Source organism: Poecile atricapillus, chromosome 26, assembly GCF_030490865.1.
Source record: "Poecile atricapillus isolate bPoeAtr1 chromosome 26, bPoeAtr1.hap1, whole genome shotgun sequence".
NCBI classification, from domain to species: Eukaryota; Metazoa; Chordata; class Aves; order Passeriformes; family Paridae; genus Poecile; species Poecile atricapillus.
Genome location: NC_081274.1, coordinates 3,371,611 through 3,391,927, shown reverse-complemented (window position 1 = coordinate 3,391,927; position 20,317 = coordinate 3,371,611). Strand labels below are relative to the sequence as shown.

Here is a 20,317-nt window from a genome sequence, read left to right as displayed (position 1 = left end):
TCTGCCTGAGCAAAAAGGTGAGGGGGGGCCCCGGGGGTCGTGTCCTCCCTCCCCCATAACGTGTGTGTTCCCTCCAGGGACCCCCACTCTGGTGTCACCCCCTTTTCTCTGCCCACAGAGCTCCTGAGGCAGCAGGAAAAGGTTCACTAGGATTGAAATTAACAAATTCACTCTCCCCAAGGAATTCCCATTGTTGGTCTATGTCCCAATGTTGTTCCTGCCCCGGTGTTCATCCAGGTGCCCATAGGGAGCCAGGAAGATGTGGAGCCTCCCAGCCAGGTGTCTTCCCAACACGGATCACCAGGACCACGGATCACCAGGGCTCTGCCCAACGGGGGTCACTGGGGATCATCCAACGCCGATCCTCCCATGGGGGATGGAGCTGGAGCAGCGAATGAAGCTCTTCCCGCACTCGGGGCACTCGCAGGGCTTCCCTTACTGGTGCCTCTGTTGGTGTCGGGTCAAGTGAGAGCTGGTGGAGAAGCTCTTCCCACACTGGGGACACTCGTAGGGCCTCTCCCCACTGTGGATGCGCCGGTGGACGGTGAGGGTGGAGTTGCGTTTGAAGCCCTTCCCGCAGTCGGGGCAGCGGAAGGGCCTCTCCTCTGTGTGAATCCGCTCATGTAGGAGGACATGGGAGCTGGTCCGAAACCTCTTCCCACACTGGGGACACTCGTAGGGCCTCTCCCCAGTGTGGATGCGCTGGTGTGCCCTCAGACTGGAGCTCTGACCAAAGCTCTTCCCACATTCCAAGCAGGTGTAGGGCTGTTCCCCTGTGTGGATCACCTGGTGTCTCATCAGTTCAGAGATAGCTCTGAAGCTCTTCCTACATTTCCCACACTCATAGGGTCGTTTCCCAGTGTGGATCCTCTGGTGAGTCCACAGGTTGGAGCTCCGGCAGAAGCTCTTCCCACATTCCCCACAGTCGTAGGGCTTTTCCCCAGTGTGGATCCTCTGGTGATTCCTCAGGTTGGAGCTGTGGCTGAAGCTCTTCCCACATTCCCCACACTTGTAGGGCTTTTCCCCAGTGTGGATCCTGTGGTGCTCGATCAGGTGGGAGCTCTTTCTGAAACCCTTCCCACATTCCAAGCACTTGTGGGGCTTCTTCCCCAGCTCTGAGCTCTGGCTGGATCTCTGGCCGTGTTCCTGGCACTGGGGGGATCTTTCCTCCTCGCAGCTCCCTGGACTGGGGTTGCAGCCCCTCCTCGTGCGGGATCTCTGGGGCTTTTCCTCCTCCTCTTCCATCTGGACAAAATTTGGGAATGAAAATTCCTGGTTAGGAGGAAAAAAAGAGAGGAGAGCGCCTTGGGCTGGGGGGTGCCTCTGTTGGGAAGGTAGAATTAGAAAGAAATTATAAATATGACTCTTTGGCCAGAAAGGCTAAAGGAGAAATACAAATGAAAGCACGGTTTGAATAATTCAAATAAACCAGGCTGGTGTGCCAGAACACATTCTTTCCCCCAATAAAACTAAGCTGAGACCCCTCTTCCCAGCCTTATAAGGAAAGGTCTGAAGGACCCTGAGATAAAACAGCGATTTCTATAGGTCACACACAAATGTTACTGTATTAGTATACTTAGAAAGATTGGTTAGTAAAGGAATAGAATATTCAATGTATAGGTTATATAAGTAATTGTAAAAGAGAGTTCTCTCTCTTGGCTCTCTTAGTCTCTCTTAAGTCTTGGCTCTCTTGCTACTCTCTCTTGGCTCTCTCTCTGCTCTCTTGTTTCTCTTAGCCTTCTTGCCTCACTCTTTCTACACTCTTCCTGCTCTCTTTTTCCTGCTCTTTCCTCCTCTTCTTTCTTCTCTTTTTCCTGGCTCTCTCACTTCTGATCTGTTACTCTCTTTCTTAGCAATCTTAAAGTCTTGAACTCATGTATTCATATTTTACCCCCTTTTGTATTCTTCTCTCTGAGCCTGCTTTGTGCCCTGTTGGCTCATAGCAGGCTCTCTCTCTCTCTCTCTCCCCCATGCCCTGAAATAAACTACTAACATCTAACTCGACTATAGAGGTCTCTGCCGTGTCTCAGACCATCCACCCCCAAAGTGTCTCCTACATGCCTCCTTGCCCAGGTTCATCTCAGAAAGACATTTGGCATCTTGTGTCTGTAAGAACCTCAAAAACAACAAGATTCAGCCCAAACAACAAAACACAGATCAAAAACTAACCAAACAACAAGATTCAGCCAAAACCCCCTGCACAACAGAAAGGTTCAGCCCCTGCAAGAAACCAAAGCACCAACATTTACCACAATAAGGCTCAGAAACACCAAGATTCAGGCCCATAAAAATCGTGGATCGCCCACTCTGGTCACCCGCTGCATGTGGGGAGGCAACGAACCTGGGGCTAGGGGAGCTGCAGATTCAGGGATGAACTTTGTGCTGCTTCCTCTCCCTGCTCCTCCTCCTCCTCCTGTGTCCCTACTCGACCTCACACTCCTCCTCCTCCTTCTGCACAACCCCAGGTACATATTTTCACCGTTTTGTTCCTCAACCCTGCTTCTCCTTCCCTTCTCCTCCTGCCCCCAGGCCCAGCACCCACTGCCGCCTCCCTCTTCCCCCCCAGTCCCACAGCATCCCACCGCAGGGGCACGGATGGAGCTGGGCCAGCTCGGCCTGGGGCAGCGCTGGGCTCTCGGCCGCTTCCGCCCGCACTCGCTCCCCACTGCAGCCGCTCCCGCCACCACAGCGCGGGGGGGCCCGGCCTTGGCGCTCCCCCCTCCCACCTCCCCAAATTCCCCTCAAGGGGGGCGCCAAGGCCCGGGGGGGAGGGGCGCAGCTGGGCTCCAGCTGGGGAACGCTGGCAGCTGCGGCTCTGCCTGGACACTGATGAGTCATCAGCGCCGCGCGCTCTGATTGCCTCAGCCCTGCCTGAGCCCTGCGCCTGCACCAAGGGGGGACACCCTGCTCCAGGGGGGATGGCCCCAAAACGGGGGAACCCCAGCAAAGGAACAACAACAAAGGCTCTTTACAAACTGATCCCGTCAACCTCATTGCACATAGGGCCAGGGACGTGGACATAAGGAAGTGACAGGAGGAGCCATCAGCTGCACAAAATGTTATTAATTGATGACACAGACTGCTGCTCAGCCAAGGTCCTGCTAAATTCAAGAACTTCCAGAAGAACAAAGACTTAATACAGTCATCAATATCGTTAGCTATACAAAAGTAAGGTGCATATTAAGGGGGTAGGTAGTAGTTGCATTGGGAAGTCTGTACCTGTCCAGCACTTTAGCCAATGGGAAAAAGAAGAGGTAGATGTGGCCGGGAAAATTAGGATGAAAAAGAGGCTGTGTCCTCCAACAATTAGAGAAATCTCATTAGAAATGTCCCATGGCCTCACCCTTTTTATGAATGAAATTACTTTTACAGGACTCCTCTGTCTTCCTTGTGGACAGAAACCTCTGGGGATGTCAATTTTTCCACACACCTTGGGGCTCCTCCGCAATTCCTTCCACCGTCCGGGCCGGCGGGCACTGAGTGCAGCTGAAGGTGCCTCACCCAGTTTGGGGGATCGGCTCCCTCGGCTGGCGGCGGCACCGGGGATTGATTGGGTACCCGAGAGTGAGCAGGAGACAGACGAGGGACGGATCAGGGCGGCTCTCAAGAGTCGGCAGGGAGAGAGCACTGAAAATCTCAGCAGTGACTCCAGTGGGATCTTCGGGGAGTAAACATGGCAGGGCACCCAGGGAGGGGACAAAAGGGAAAGCCAGAATGGGGTCCCAGCAAAAGGGATGAGGATCCCAAAATATCTCTCAAGGGTCCCTTGGGAGCATGTGGAGGTCGTTTGCACATTCTCCCAGAGCTAACTAAGGACATGGACACCGAGGAAGGCAATAAGGGAAATCCAGAAGGGATTTAGACAACAGGGGATGGATGGTGTTGGTGTGCTGGGAAGGGATTGGCTGAAGGGGAGTGTGCAGGAATGTGCTTAAGGCAAGAAGCAGCAGGAGCAATCCATGGGGTAAGAAAAAGGATGATAGAAAAGAAGAGGAAATAAAAAATACTGAGGATTGGGATGTGTTTCATATAAGATGTCTTATCCTCAGAATTTGCCAGCTGACTCAGATGCTTTGTATCCCAGTTTTCCAGGACAGGAAAAGAAGGAGGTCAGGGTTTCAGGGGGTTTCTCGGAGCTGGGAGCAGCAGGAGCGGGCGCAGAGCTGCGGCACCGGGAGCACGGGCTGGGGGCCTGTGGGGAGCTGTGGGGCCAGGCCGGGGCTGTGGGGCAGCCGGGGCTCAGCGCCGGGCGCTGCCTGACCCCAGCACCCCCCGGGCAGGGCCGGCAGTGGCCCCCGGCCCCCAGGAGGCTGCGGGACGCCCCGGCCGCTGCCCGGCCCCGTGGAGCTGCCGGCCCTGCCCGCCGGGGGGGCCGCCTTTGGACACTGCGGCAGGACAGGGACCGGCTCTGGGATACGGGCTGGGGAGGGGAGCCTCAGCACAGCCAGCACCAGGAAGGAACAGCTCAGAAATGGGGATTACACCTGCAAGGATCCAGATGAACTTGAAAGCATTTTGTGCTGGGTCCCTGCAGAAAGGAAGGATTTTGCAGAAAGCTCAGCAGCTGCCACACGATGAGCACCCACAGGCACTGAGGGGGGCTGCAGCAGGGCCACAAGAAGCCCCTGCAGCACTTGCTCACAAAGGCTCAGCAGCTGAATGCAGCAAGGGATGAGCAAAAGGCCAAGCTGAAGGCAAAGGCCATGGCACAGTTCCTACAGCCCCTGAGGGATCAAGCCCAGGGCCCAAGGGGGCCCCAGCACCCAGGGGACACCCTCGGCCACAAGCACCTGGCACAGGCATTGCCCTCCTGGCCAGGGGACAGCCCACCCAAACAGCCCCTGGCAAGGAATCAGCCTTCCAGCTGCAGGGCACAAGGACACTGCAAGCACAGACAGGAGCACCCTCAGCACCAGCAAGTCCAGCCCTTGATGGACACGGATTCTTAGCGCTCTCACAGCTCCCATTCCACCAGGGACCCACCACACTGCAGCCCTTAGGAACATCCAGGGTGGCTCTGGATCCAGAGGAGACCTTTCCTGATGGACACAGGGGCCTCTCCATCCACTCGGAATCTTACACCTAAAGGTGTTAGGGAATATTTTAATAATTAAGGGACTAAGTGGGAAAGATGAGTGGGAGTGTTTTATTCAGCCACTATTAATCAATGTGGGGGATGGGTTTGAAATGCAGGAATTTTTATTTGCTCACAATTGTGATTGTAATATACTGGGAAGGGATTTGATGGCTAAATTGGGTATGCAAATTAACAAAGCAAAAGGTGATACAGAGGCTGGTTCTCTGTGTCAAATGTCTGGCAGAGCCACGGCTGAAGTGAACCCACAAGTGTGGGCAGCCCCAGGGAAATTGGCAAAATTAGATATGGAGCCTCTCCAAATTTCCCTCAAGCAACCAGGACAAGAGGTGTTGAAAAGCAATCCCCTGTTCCAAGGGAGGGAAGGAAGGGCTCACAGCCTGTCTGGGAGTCCTGCTCAAGGCACGGCTTGGGGAGCCAGGGATGGCTCCCTAGAATGCTCCTATCCTGCCAAACAAGAAATCCAATGGAATCCACAGAATGCTGCAGGACCCAAGAAGAAGAAATGAGATGATGAAACCGAGGCACCCCACACTCTCAGATCCTTACACCATCCTCAACCAGGTGCCCTCCTCACACTGCTGCCATTCACAACTTGATGCAAAAGATGCTTTCTGAGGATCTGCCCACTTCCAGAGGATGCAAAAGACTTCTGCCTTGGGCTGGCAACAAGAGGTAGAAGGGAAAATGCTCAAGACATGGACGGTCCTTCTGCAGGGATGCACAGAAGCACCAACCTGATTGGGGCAAGCCTTGCAGGAAATATCAAAGGAATTGACCTCACCCCCAGGGACTGGCTTAATGCAGGATGTGGATGACTTGATCCAGTCAGAAAAACAAGAAGAGGTAGAGGAAGCCTCTGTGAAATTGCTTCATTTTCAATCTAAAAAGCATGTTTGAGTATCTGGAAAAAAAGTGCAAATGGAAGAGAAAATGTTTAAATATTTGAGACCTATTTTGACTGAAGGCCTGTGGTGAATTGACTTAGAGAGGGTGCAGGGAATCTCAGAAATAACATTTCCCACAACTAAAAAGGAGCTGCAGCAATTCTTACAATTAACAGGGAATTGCAGGAGCTGGATTGAGGATTCTCTCTTCTAGCCAGAACATTGCGTGGATTTCTTTTCCCCCAGATAGTCTCAATGTTAGGGAGTGGATATAAGAAAGAGAACAAAATTTAACAAAATGAAAAAATAAAATGATTGATGCCCCAGCCATGGCTCTTCCAGACTCAGAAATCTGAACTGGAAGGGAATATTAAACAGGCCACCCCTGAGCCTGCACTGAAGGCAACGCAGCAGCAGCCAGGGCTCCCCAGCGGGGGAAGCCCCTGGGCCTGCCCACAGATCCTCTGCTCAAATCCTCGGCCTGGCCACCCTCCTTTGCCATCTCCAGCCACTGCGGGACAATCCTTGCTCTCACTCTTGCAGCTTCAGCCCTTTCTGTGCCTGCCCTCGCCACAGCTGCTGGGGAAGGCACCGGGACAATTCCACTCTGCCTCTCAATTCCACTCACACTCTGCCCTGCCTGGGATTAGCTGCTGCCAAAATAGACCAACTTTAAAATGGCTTCAAATCTTATTTCTCTGGTCACACTAGGTTTGCCTTTGCCTTGGGGAAAGGAATTTTAATGTTTCTTTTCTACCACTCAGCAGAGATGAAATTAACATCTCAACAGACTGGGAATAGCCCAAAAGATTGCAACCAAGATAACGACCATCAACAAAACATCAACACCCAGCAGCAAACATCAACCAACATCTCCCCCAGACACTGCCCCAGGCACAGCTGGAGACACCTGGTCTGGAAAAGGCTGAGCAGGAAATCCAGGAGTGCCCACCTAATTCACATCACAGGCACAGAAATCCGGCTGCAACAGGAAACCAAATCCTAACAACTCCACACCTTCAAACCAATGAACATTAAACCAATGGATTTCTATGGGTTCAGATTGTATACAGTTTAGGAAACATCTATTAAATTCACATGTCTTGGAATGATTTTCTCTGCACACCCAGCCAAAGTGAGGAATTAATGATTTTTGTTGCACATTCTGACCAGACTCAAGTCATGCCTTGATTTTATATTGTTGGAGAGTTTTTATTCATCCCGCATTTTTGGTGACAAGACTACACCATTATTATGCTTTTCCTTAATAATCCTACTTCTATATTATTACTTAGACTGGTAGTGCTGGGCCAGGGTTGGGAGAAACAGTTTTTAGACTTAGGGCAAGAAGTAGAAAAAATCTTTATTGCTTTGGATTTTTTTGGGAATGTCTGTGCATGGCTGTTATGATGGCAAAAGTTTGGTATGCATTTTTCAATGTTCACCTTTATGCCTCAGTTTTAAAAACTAAGAGCTTTAAAGGTGATGCCCTTAGCTTGTAAAAAGATAGTATATTATTATTTTCTTCAAAAATGTCACTTTTCGAGTGGCCACATTTTACCAAAAATGGCTGCCCTGGAAGAGAAGCTTTGTTCCAGGCAGCCAGGAGAGGAGCTTTAGAAATGCAAATTAACACTGATGGCCCAAAGCCTGCACAATGGCCCAGGGGCTTCCTGCCTGCAGGAGGAATTGGGCTGATTCCCTCTGCCCCTCAGCCCAAGCTCTGCCTGCTTGCACAGATGGAATTTGCACAGCTAAAGGCACAGCCCATTGTGAGGATATCTGACTCTGCAGCAGAAATTGGTTGAGGTGCAAAGGAAAACAGAAAATAGGCTATGTCGTGAAAACTTCACTAAAACAAGTGGGGAGAATCATCCCTGTCCCCACTCCAACATGTGCTGTCACTGTCTATGTTATATAGGGTGTATCAGACCACTGGGGTTTATTTGCTACCACAAGTTCAGGGAAATCACTTGGGAATCCAAGTATGCGATGATTTAATGAGAGAAAAGCTGACAATTGATGCAGCCCTGGCTGAAGGGAGCGCCCAGAAATGGGGAAAAGATGAACAGCCACCAGAACAAATCCTGCAACACCATGGACCAGACCCTGGGAACCCTGATGAATTCATAGCAGGTACCAGAGAAAACATTTCTCATTTCAGTGGCATAATTAGATTACAGGATGTCATTGAAATAATAACCAACCAGACAGCTTCAGCCCCTGACCTTCCCCCACACCAATCCAGTCAGGTGAGGAACACAGCATTTCACCATGGGATGGGATCAGATTATCTTTTAGCAGAAAATCGAGGCAGAGTTTGTGGAAAAGTTAAGTAACTCAAAGTACTCTTGGCTGATAGATGGCAATGGAAAAGTAGTAAAACAGATAACAAAGGAAATAGCAAAGCACCTCATGTACTTGTCCAAACGTGGAAAGGATGGGAATGGGACACGGTTTTGTGCTTCCCTGGCAGACCATGGGTTAAACAAAAGCTGTTTCTCCTCTCATGTGCTACAGCAACTCTCATCTTTTTACCATGCACCACACCTTGCTGAGTGCAGCTCATTCAGCAGCTGAGCAAGGGGATGCAGGTGGCAGCCAGGCCTCCTGAGCCACAAACGGCTACAAAAGGACAGAGAATGAGGGCACTGAGAGCAATCCCAAAACCAAAGAACACCCAGGAAGAAAAAACAGAGGCAATGAGTGAATCTGCTTGGAGATAGGGCCAGGGACTTGTACATAAGGAAACAATGGGAGAAATCACCAGTTTCAGAAAATTGACAAGGACTGCTGATCAGACCAAGTCCCGACACATTCCTGAACTTCCAGAAGAACAAACACTTCACAGAGCCACGAATTCTCCAGAAGCCCATCCGGCCCGACCGTCTCCGCCGCTCACAACGTCCCTCTGAGAGAGGTAAGGTGCTTTTCGCTCTGCTCTGGTGCCTGCCGAGAAGACGCAGCCAAAGCTTCGCACAGTTGGGCTGGAGGAATTCCTGGTATTGCCCAGGCGCCGTCTGTCAGACAAGTGTGAAAGCGTTGCAGGTTGGGCAGCAGTGGTGTGTGGTGTACTGTAACTGTAACATGGAGAAGCTTAAAGGGATTTGAGGTGGCAATGCCCCCATACCACGTACTTCTCCTTTGGGGTGCTTATTAGCACATTGGAAACAGGGAAACTTTGGGCAAGATTTACGTAAAGTTGATTGATTATTGTAATACATGGTGGCCAGGATATGACCTGGACAGTGGGGAAAAGTGGCCGAGAAATGGATCTTTGCAGTACAACACCATTTTACAGTTGATGTTGTTCTGTAAGCCAGAGGGAAAGTGGGATGAAGTTCCGTACGTTGATTTGTTTTCCTATTTGCGAGACAAGCCAGAATGGCAGGCTGAGTGTGGATTGATGGCAGTTAAGGCACGTGTGAGTGATAAATGTGAGCTTTGTGTAAAAGGAAAAAGTTGTTTAGAGCACCTGGCATTAAAAGAAAGTTTGTGTCGGGGGAAAGAGATGGATGTTGATTTACAAGTGGTTTCAGCAGAACCAAAAGAACCCAATTTTGTTTTGTCTGCCTCCGCTTCACCCAATCCTATTTCACCTAACCCTATCTCGCCTAATCCCACTTCACCTTGCCCTCTTTATCCTCCTCTACCGCCTTCACCTGATCCTTCTTCTCCAGGAGATGATCCAAATCTAACTGTGATACAAAGAAATGTGAAAAATGCTGGGGAGGAAGATAGCAGTAGCAGGGGTGATGATAATAAATCAGCGACACCGGTATCCCATCGGACTCGGTCACAGCTTGCTCCGGTCCTGGGTAGAACGGGAAAAGATTTGGGCAGACAAAGGCGGACTGTGATTGCCCCCTTGAGACAAGGAGTAGGAGTAGAAGGGCCGGTGTTTGTGGAAGTTCCTTTTTCACCTGCAGACCTGATAATTTGGAAACAATCAGCTGGAACTTAGAGAGAAAATCCTGATAAAGTAGCAGGGGTGGTAAAAAGGATTATGAAAACTCAGAATCCAGATTGGGATGATATACAAGTAATAGTGGAGAATTTAATGGACTCTACTGAGAAAGAGATGGTGCTTAGAGCAGCCAAGGAGAAGGTGAGAGAAGATCTCAGAACTGGGGTGGTGATGGGGACTTTAGATGAGAACTTTCCAACCGACGATCCAGGGTGGGATCCCAATGCCTTTGGGGACATGCGGAGGCTGAAGAGATATCAAGAGTGGCTCCAGACAGGGGTTTGGAATGCTGTACCTAAGGCTATGAATTGGTCTAAATTGTATGAGGTAAGACAGGAAAAGAAAGAATCCCCTGCTGCATTTTTGGAAAGGCTTAAGGAGGCAGCAAGAAAGTATACAGATCTTCAACTAGAAACAGAACAAGCGAATGTTCAGCTTGCATTCATTTTTCTTGGGCAGTTGCAGGATGATATTAGGAGAAAATTGCAGAAGTTAGAAGGATGAAGATTCAAGGAATTTGAATAAATTACTTGAAGTGGCTTGGAAAGTATACAATAACAGGGAAAAGGAAGCTAGTAAAAAGCAGCAGCAAAATCTTTTGGCAGTGATCCAAGGAAGAGAGAATCCAGGTTTCAGAGGTCACGGCAGAGGTGGTCGTGGACTGGGGAGGGGCGGACTTGGCAGAGGACGAGGGGGATGGGTTTTGCCAAGATTGGGGTTAAATCAATGTGATTATTGTAGACAAGAGGGGCACTGGAAAAATGAATGCCCAAATCGGTTTAACCAGGGCAATCAGTTCAATCAGAATCAAGATGCTTCCAAATTAATGGTGCTGGGGGAGTACAGCAGCTGACTAGAATCAGAACAAAAACCAATACAAGAACCTTTAGTAAATATACAATTGGGAGATAAAGAAGTAAAATTTCTGGTGGATACGGGGGCTACATATTCTGTGCTAAATGATCTAAAAGGGCAAACTGGAGACAAAACAGCAACAATAGTTGGAGACACAGGGAAGGAGGAGAATCGACCATTCCTGCAACCCCTGGATTTGTGCTTTGGAAACAAAGTGTTAACACATGAATTTTTAGATATGCCTGAGTGTCCAATTCCACTTTGAGGACGAGATTTAGTAGCAAAACTTGATGCAGTGATAACTTTTGAAAATGGGGAGCTTTTCATGAAAATACCTGAATCAAAGACAGGACAAATCTTAATGATAAAAGAAAATCCAGTCCCTACTATCCCTCGGGAAACAGAGGATGCAGTAATTCCCTCTGTATGGGAAACAGACATACCAGGAAAATCTAAGTTGGCACAACCAGTACATGGAGAATGAAAAGAAGGAGCAAAAGCTGTACAGGTTAAATAATATCCCAAAAAGCCAGAAGCACAGCAAGGAATAGTAAAGATTATTGAAAAATTTTTGAAGTACCAAATTTTAGAAGAATGTGAATCAGAATTGAATACACCAATATTTCCAGTGAAGAAACCAAATGGTGAGTACAGACTAGTACAGGATTTGAGAGAAATAAACGAAATAACTAAAGATATTTACCCAGTGGTAGCTAATCCTTACACATTGTTGACATCTGTAAAAGAGAAATAGAAATGGTTTACTGTAAGTGATTTAAAAGATGCCTTTTTCTGCATACCCCTTGAAAAAGAAAGTAGGAAACTGTTTGCCTTTGAATGGGAAAATCCAGACAATGGAAGGAAAACCCAGCTCACCTGAACACGACTCCCACAAGGATACAAGAACAGTCCAACCCTATTTGGAAGCCAGCTGGTGAAGGAGCTGGAGATCTGGACTGAGAATGGGCAAGTACCAAGTGAACAATACCTGCTGTTACAGTATGCTGATGAAATACTGACAGCTACAGAAGAGAAAACAACCTGCATAAAGGTAACAATTGAAATTTTAAATCAACTAGGAATGGGAGGATATAAGGTGTCTAAGGAAAAGGCACAAATTGCCCAGTAGACTGTGATTTAGCTGGGATGTGAAATCTCACAAGGGCAATCTAAGCTGGGTACTAATCGTATTCAAGCTATTTGTGCCATTCCAGAATCCCAGAACCTGCATGAGCTGTGAGTTTTCCTTGGGATGACAGAGTGGTACCACCTGTGGATCATGGACTATGGACTAATTGCAGAGCCCCTGTATGAAGCCCAGAAGATGCAGCCATTTACCTGGGGCAAACCACAGAAGGAGGCCTGTTGCAGCGGCCTCAGGGAGACAAAGAGTTACATTGTCCCACCCCAAACCCCTTGTGAAGGGCGGCCCAGGAGTTCTGATTGGGTTTGAGTCCCTGGGGGGTTCTCCCTTGGTGTGTTTCTAATGGTCCCTGACCCTGAACTCCACCCTCAAAGGTGTAAACCCTCGGTTCTGTCCCTCAAAAACCCCTGCTGTGCCTCTGTTCGGGGCTCTCTGTTCTGGACCTGAGTTTGTTCTCATGCTGAATAAATGGTTTCATGAACGGGAGCCCGTCTCGTTGGTGTTTCATGCTGGTCCCCAGAACCCTGCTGCTTCTCTGGACGAGATCCTGAGGTTGCGGACTGCAACAAATGGTGAGAGAATGCGGGCATCCAGTGAAGCACCAGGAGAACAGCAGGACCCGGCTCCATGGACACCTCGTAAGTCCCCGGCTGATGGCTTGAGAGCCGGCGAGACCCCCGCCTTGGAACGGAGGACTCGAGATTACCTGGCAGGGAGACTGGGTTGGGAGTGCCTCGGGCATGGGGGAAGAAAAGGGATTACGGAGGTGTGGGAGCCGAGACCAGACGCTGGGACAAGCACCTAACATCACCCAACGAGACGTATTATGGACAATATCAACATTATGGACGATTATGGACGATATCAACACTATGGACGATATCAACATTATGGACGATTATGGACGGTATGGCTCTTCCAGTGGACTGTTTTTGTCTTCTGTGGAGTTCCTTTTTTGGTGTATACCTTCCTGTACCTTCCCCTTTCCTCTGTTCCTAAGGGCAGGACAAAGGGTGAAAAAAGCTAAGATGGCTCGGGGTTGCTGCCGACTCCCCGTCACCCCGGTGTCTTTCTGCCATCCCATCCCCTGTTTTCCTGAAGGCAGGCAAGGGACGGAGAACATCCAGAGTGATGCGGGTCTGCTGCCGTCTGCCCGCCGTTCCGTGTCCTCCTTCACCCCTGTCTTTCCATATTCCCCGTTCCCTGTCCGGGAAAGTCCATCCCGGACCCCCCACATCCCAAGATGGCGCCGGCCACGCGGTCTGGGATCCCTTGTTTCCCGCCTTGCTCCTTCTTTTCCGGTCCCAAACCTTCCCTTCCCGAACCTCCCAGTTAACTCCTGCTTGGCCCCATCCCTTTGTTCGGTGCTCCACCCCTGGGGGCTGTGCCTTCTCCATCGTGGGCAACACCTCCTCTGGGGAAATCGAAACTGTAACCGAGCTCCGAAAGCCAGTGTTTCACCGAGATCATCTAAAGAGGCGACGCCCACATGGGAGCCGGAGCCGAAGCTGGAGATCGAAGAATTCTGCCCCTCGTAAGAGGAGATCTAAGAGCTGCACCCTTCCTAACAGAGAATCCTAAAGTGGAAGAGACTGAACAAAAAAAAAAAATTATGTTTGCATTAAGTACCATCACCGTTTAATTTGCCCGGCGTAGTCCGAGATTTAAGTGTTTGTTTTCAATTTTGTTTTTTCTGTTTGCTTAATGTGTTTTGTTATTGAGCTATTGGTGTCCCACAAAGCAAAGTGGGTGCTCTGTGGAAGAGGTGAGATTTTAAGGTGTATGTTTGGAAACATTTTAAGCTCCTAATTAAAATTTGAAAAAAAAAAAAAAAAAAAAAAAAAAAAAAAAAAAAGGAGCAGATGTTGCAGCGGCCTCAGGGAGACAAAGAGTTAACATTGTTCCACCCCAAACCCCTTGTGAAGGGCGGCCCAGGAGTTCTGATTGGGTTTGAGTCCCTGGGGGGTTCTCCGTTGCTGTGTTTCTAATGGTCCCTGACCCTGAACTCCACCCTCAAAGGTGGAAACCCTCGGTTCTGTCCCTCAAAAACCCCTGCTGTGCCTCTGTTCAGGGCTCTCTGTTCTGGACCTGAGTTTGTTCTCATGCTGAATAAATGGTTTCATGAACGGGAGCCTGTCTCGTTGGTGTTTCATGCTGGTCCCCAGAACCCTGCTGCTTCTCTGGACGAGATCCTGAGGTTGCAGACTGCAACAAAGGCCTTCCTCAGACTGAAGGAGGCATTGACAACAGTTCCGGTGTTAGGATTGCCTGATTTATCCAAAGATTTTCAGCTGTTTGTGCATGAAAGATCACACCCAGCACTGGGAGTGCTGACCCAACATTTGGGAAGCTGGAAAAGGCTGGTAGGCTGCTTTTCCAAACAACTTGACAACGTGAGTGCTGGATGGCCTTCATGCCTGCGGGCAGTTGCAGCCACTGTGATGCTGATCCAAGAAGCCAGGAAACTCACGATGGGTAGACACACAGATGTCTATGTGCCACACATGGTGACCACTGTTTTAGAACAAAAGGGGGCCATTGGCTATCTCCAAGCAGGATGATGAAATTCCAGGTAATCCTAACCGAGCAGGATGATGTCACACTAAAGACAGCTAACCTCTTGAATCCAGCTTTGTTCCTTACCAGCAAACACATCTGCCCAACGAGCAGAACTGGCTGCTTTAACCAGGGCATTAGAGATGAGTGAAGGGAACAAAGTAAATATCTGGACTGATTCAAAACATGCTTTTGGAGTGGTGCATGTACACAGGGCACTGTGGAAAGAAAGAGGACTGCTGTCTTCTCAAGGCACACACATTAAACATCAAGATGCAGTCCTGCAATTAATAAAAGCAGTACAAAAGCCTGAGCAAGTAGCAATCATGCACTGCAAAGCTCACCAATCAGGAAACTCCAAAATTCATGAGGGAAATCGGAAAGCAGACTGGACAGCCCGACAAGCTGCTCGAGAAGCGCAAACTGCAATGGCATTGATACCTTTAAAAACTCCCAATTAAATTTACCCCCAGAACCAAAATATTCAATAGAAGATGAGAAATTGGGACGCTCACTGAATGCACAGAAGAATTCAGAAGGGTGGTATGTGACTACACAGGGACAAGTAGTGGTACCCCCCTTGATAATGAGAGAAGTTCTGCAAATTAAACATAACAAATGTCATTGGAGTGCAGAGGCATTGGTGAAATTGTTAAAACAAAATTTAATTTCAGTACAGATGTCAACAATGGCAAAATCAGTAATGTCAAAATGTGAAATTTGCTTAAAGAACAATCCAGTGGCTAGATGACAGGCACAATTAGGGAAAACCAGGAGATTATTGGCAAGTAGATTTTCTAGAATTACCAAGAACTCGAGGATTCAAATATCTATTGGTAGGGGTTGACACATTTTCAGGATGGCCAGAAGCTCTTCCCTGTCACACAAATCAAGCAAAGGAGACAGTCAAGTGGTTACTGCAAGAAATCATTCCAAGATTTGGGGTGCCTCTAGGAATATCATCAGATAGGGACCCACATTTCACAGCCACCGTAGAGAGGGAGGTGAGTAGGTTGCTGGGAATAGCTTGGCATCTCCATACACCATGGAGACCCCAATCCAGTGGACAGGTAGAGAGGATGAATCAGACATTGAAGAGGTAAATCAGCAAAATATGCCAAGAGGCTAAATTGCAGCAGCCACAAGCTTTACCAATAGCACTGCTGAGGATTCAGATAAAGCCTAGAAGCGGGATGTCAGTCAGTCCTTATGAGATATTGGATGGGAAACCATATGAATCCCCTGAACCTAATCCAAATGTACATGTTACAGGGAAGAAAGAGGTGTAGAATTATGTTCTGTCTCTTGGAAAAGCTCGAGCTCAACTTCGGAGCACCCTTGTGTGGAACAGGCCGCTGACTCTTGAGAATCCAGTTCATGACATCCCCCCGGGAGATGAAGTGTACGTTAAAAGCTGGAAGGAAGAACCATTAAAAGAAAGGTGGAATGGACCCTATCAGGTACTGTTAACTACCTTGACAGCAGTCAAAGGAGCTGGACTGGATCCCTGCATACATTACACCAGAGTGAAGAAGGTTTCCCCTGCACTGTGGACTGCACAAACTGTAGGACCAACAAAGCTGCAGATAAAGCGGGTTTGATTGTTTCAAATGTCTAGGTTGCCAGTGACTGTAATGGTGATTAATTTATGGCCTTTAGGACCATCAGCTGGAATCAAAGTTACCTTGGGATGTGAAATGCAAAAGGATCAGCTGACAACTCTTCATTTGAGAATGAAGAGGGATGTGGGGTGCAGCCAGAAACACAAGTGATAAAAGTCTCTAATACTATTCAGGCAGAAAATGGGATGATTGCATTAATTCAAGATTTTGCCAACGTGCAAAACACCAGCAAAATAACTGCCTGTCTGCCAATACCAAAGGCAGCAGGAGACCAAATAAAATGGGGAATTATAACATCAAAATTACCTGAAATACAAAAGAATAAAAATGAAAATGTGAGCTGTGTATTGCAAATAGATTACGAGTACCCAAATAAGACAGTGTTTGAAAATGCTGTGAAGCCAAAGTATTCATCTACATGGGATTGTCATGAAAATGGAGGAAAGTATGAACCAAAACTAGGCTGGTAAGGGGGATAAGGGAATTATGGATGGTGTTATGAAAAGATAGCAAAGGTCATTAAAGAAAAGATTCCAGTATCAAAGTGCAAGTGTGAAGGACAGGAAGGAAAAGATCGGGCTGAAGCTTGGGACAGTGCATGGTCAATGAGTGTGCTTCAGAAATTCCAATCTATGGCAGATAGCCCTTGGTGCATTAAGTGGGAAGGCTCTGAAAATGAAACAGATCCAGGGGTATGGAACACTGCAACCAGTAGTAGAATGGAGGCAGACAAAGTCAATTGGTGGGTATGGAACAAAACTTAGGACTGTACTTCTGATGATGAAGAAATAAAACAAATGCCAACACTAGTGGTAGCTCTGCAAATTGGATGTGCCTGCAGAGGAATCAAACATAAACAAGGTGAAATAAATGACAAGATAGGACAAGTGATCCAAAAGGTAATATGGAGCACAAGTACAATTCAGAGTCCAGGCCAATTTGGATGGGCAGCAATCGATGGCACCTGGACAACACATCTGCCTGTAGGTGAAAAAGTAAAAGAGATTACTTTAGGCCTCCGCACCTTATGCCCAATTTGGAAAAGGTCCCCATTCAAGGGAGAGCTGAACTTCTGCAAATAAGGACGAGACGAGAAGTTCAGGAGAACAAAACTGAAGATGAAGAAAGATGGCAGGAACCCTCCAGTAGTGTAAAATCTGAGTGGGCCCTGGAATCCTTGTTTGGTCCAATAGCAAATTATAACAATAGAAAGATGTTGTACAAACTTACAGGCCAGGTAGAAAGATTGGCAAGAGTTACTAAAGAGGGATTTAGAGAGCTAAATGTACAATTACAAGCCACAACTAAAATGACCCTGCAAAACAGATTGGCTTTAGATATGTTATTGTTGAAAGAACACGGAGTATGCGGGTACCTAAAAGGACAAATTGATCACTGCTGCATCCACATCCCAAATGGAACTGCAGATGTAGAACACAACATTAATCAATTAAAACAAATAGAACAGGAAGCACAGAAAGAGAGGGAAGATCTGACCACAAGTTGGGTAGATAAAATTTTTGAAGGGTTGGGATGGAATGTGAGCTCCTGGATCAAATCTATTCTTGAGAGTCTGATAATCCTACTAATTGTGTTCTTAGCAATCTGGTTAATCTGTGCAGTTCTGAAAGGAGAGATAAAGAAAAGAGTATCCTGGAACCAGAAGATAATAAAGGCACTGACACGGGACAGAGATCCACATCCGCATTTGTCATCTCCAAGTCCTCCAGAGTGTAACAATACTTACGACAAGTGTGGATTTGAAGATGAACATCAAGTATAAACTCAGAAAAAGGACTGTATATAGTGAAAGCATTACACTTATTATAGCAAAGTGAAATATTTTCAAAGGGGGGAAATATGTTACTATGGGATTAAATGTTTCTGAAAATGTTTCTTAAAATCATGTAGAGGTAGGCCACAAGAGTGCTTGGTATTAGGCATGGTCTAGCAAGCTGAAATGTTTACGGTAACGGGAACTGGTACTTGGGGTCACCAAGATACCCACCCAGAGATAAGATTCGGACATGTTAGTGCAAGGATGAGTTAAGTCTCATGAAGCAATATGGACAAAGTAAATGAAGCAATATTGATAAGGTTGTTATAGTGATTACTGCTACAGCTGAAATTGTTGAAATATGTGCACTTTGGACAAAGACAACAGAACTAGATTTGGGTTGCTGATACCCCTAGTTCCCACACACTTCAATAAAGCACCTGCACATAATCAGTCTGTGATTATGTGTGTTCCTGAACACTAACAAAGAGAGATCAAAAACTTCCAAAACACCAAAAATCTGATATCACCCAAAATAGTAAGATTCAGCTCCCACAAAAAAACAAAACACCAACATTCAGCCCAATAAAGGTCAGAAACTCCAAGATTCAGCCCCGTGAAAATTGTGGATCTCCCTGCCCGGGCACTCGCTGCATGGGGGGGTGAGGGGGGCAATGAGGCCGGGCCGGAGCAGGGGGTGCCTGAGAGAGGCCCCGAGCCCGGGGGAAGCCCCTGCAGAGCCATGGAAGTGGCTCCTGGCCGGACTCGGGGATCCCCCTGGCGATCCCCGCTGGAGCAGCCTGGTCCTGAGGGACTCTGGCCCCTGGCAGGGACCCCAGGCTGCAGCAGGACAAGGATTCCTGTCCCTCAGGGGGAGGCACTGACATGACCTGACTGTGACCCCCATCCCTGTGCCTCTGGGCGGGGAGGGGGACGGAGAGGGGCACAAAGTTAAGCCCGGGAAGGAGGGACAGCTGGGGGGAAGATGGATTTCCGGAGGAATTACTTTGCTTCTCGTCTTCTTGTTCTGACATGTTGGATAATAAATTCAATTAATTTCCCCAAGTCAGGTGTGCTGTGCCCGTGACCAAGGATTGAACTGTCCCCACCCTCATCCAGACCCCCGAGCCTTTCCTTGTGTGTTCTGCTCCCCGCCCAGGACAGGAAGCAGAGTCACAGAGTTTTGGCCTCGCTCCGGCATAGCCCTGCTCCATCCCGGACTCACCCCCAGCTCGCAGCGCCCTCAGCTCCCGGGCACCCCGAGCTCCCGGCGCTTCAGCGCAGCGGCGCTTCCTTGGCCTCCTGCCCGGGCCGGGCCCAGCGCCGGGGCCGCTCCTCAGCCCAGGCTAACGAGAAATGGCGGAGCTCAGCCCAAGGCAGGCGAGGCCGTGCCGTGTGCAGAGCCCGCCGCTGGCTGCCATTGGCTGCTTCTGCCGTCACTCGTGGCTCTGGCGCGCGCTGATTGGGCAGAGCGGGGACAAGCCCGGCCCCGCTGGCGCCCCCAGGGCGGCCGTGGGGCAGGAGAGCCGCCATTGCCGGAGCGTCTGTGCGGGCCCGGCAGCGGCGGCAGCAGCGGCCGGAGCCCGGTGAGGCGGCGGCGGAGCTCGGAGGCGGCCCCGGCCATCGCAGGTGGGAGCCGCGCTCGGTTCTGCGGGGGCTCGGGGCTCGCTGCGGGCCCGGGAGGGGGCGGCAGGGGGCTATGGCGGGTGGCTTGTGCCGTGGCCGGCCCGTGTTGGCCCTGGGCTGAGGGCGCTGCGGGAGCGGCTGCCCGCGGTCTCCTTGCCGCTGGGGCCTCGGCAGGAGGCGGTGGCGGAGCAGCGCTGGCTCGTCCCGCTTCGTGTCGGGAGGCCGGAGGTGGCTGCGCTGTGCCCGGGGCTGGGCGGGAAAATTCCCGGCGCCAGAGGTTTGTGTGGCCCAAGGAGCCAGAGGAGTGGTGTGCGAGTGACTTTATTGCTGCCCAAAGGGAGAGGCCATGGGCCATTTGCCGTGCGCTCTCTCCAGTTGTTGGAGGACGCGGCCTCGTTTTTGTCCTGATTTTCCCGGCCGCATGTCCCTGTCCCTTTGCCCAACACTGGCGGAGGTGCTTGGAAGGTTCAGCCTTCCCGATCCGCCTGCTGCATGTCCTTTTTGTATAACACCCGATATTCCTGGCTCTGTGAAGTGTTTGTTCTTCTGGAAGTTCAGGAATGTGTTGGGACTTGGTCTGAGCAGCAGTCCTTGACAATTAGTAACAGTTTCTGAAACTGGTGATTTCTCCCACTGCTTCCTTATGTACAAGTCCCTGGCCCTATCTCCAAGCAGATTCACTCATTGCCTCTGTTTTTTCTTCCTGGGTGTTCTTTGGTTTTGGGATTGCTCTCAGTGCCCTCATTCTCTGTCCTTTTGTAGCCGTTTGTGGCTCAGGAGGCCTGGCT

The 20,317-nt window shown here is 49.3% G+C and overlaps 1 pseudogene; it reads right to left on the bottom strand.

Annotated features, from left to right (window-relative positions):
* LOC131588505 (zinc finger protein 208-like) overlaps positions 1-20,317 on the bottom strand; it is a 911,601-nt pseudogene that overhangs the window by 381,896 nt on the left and 509,388 nt on the right.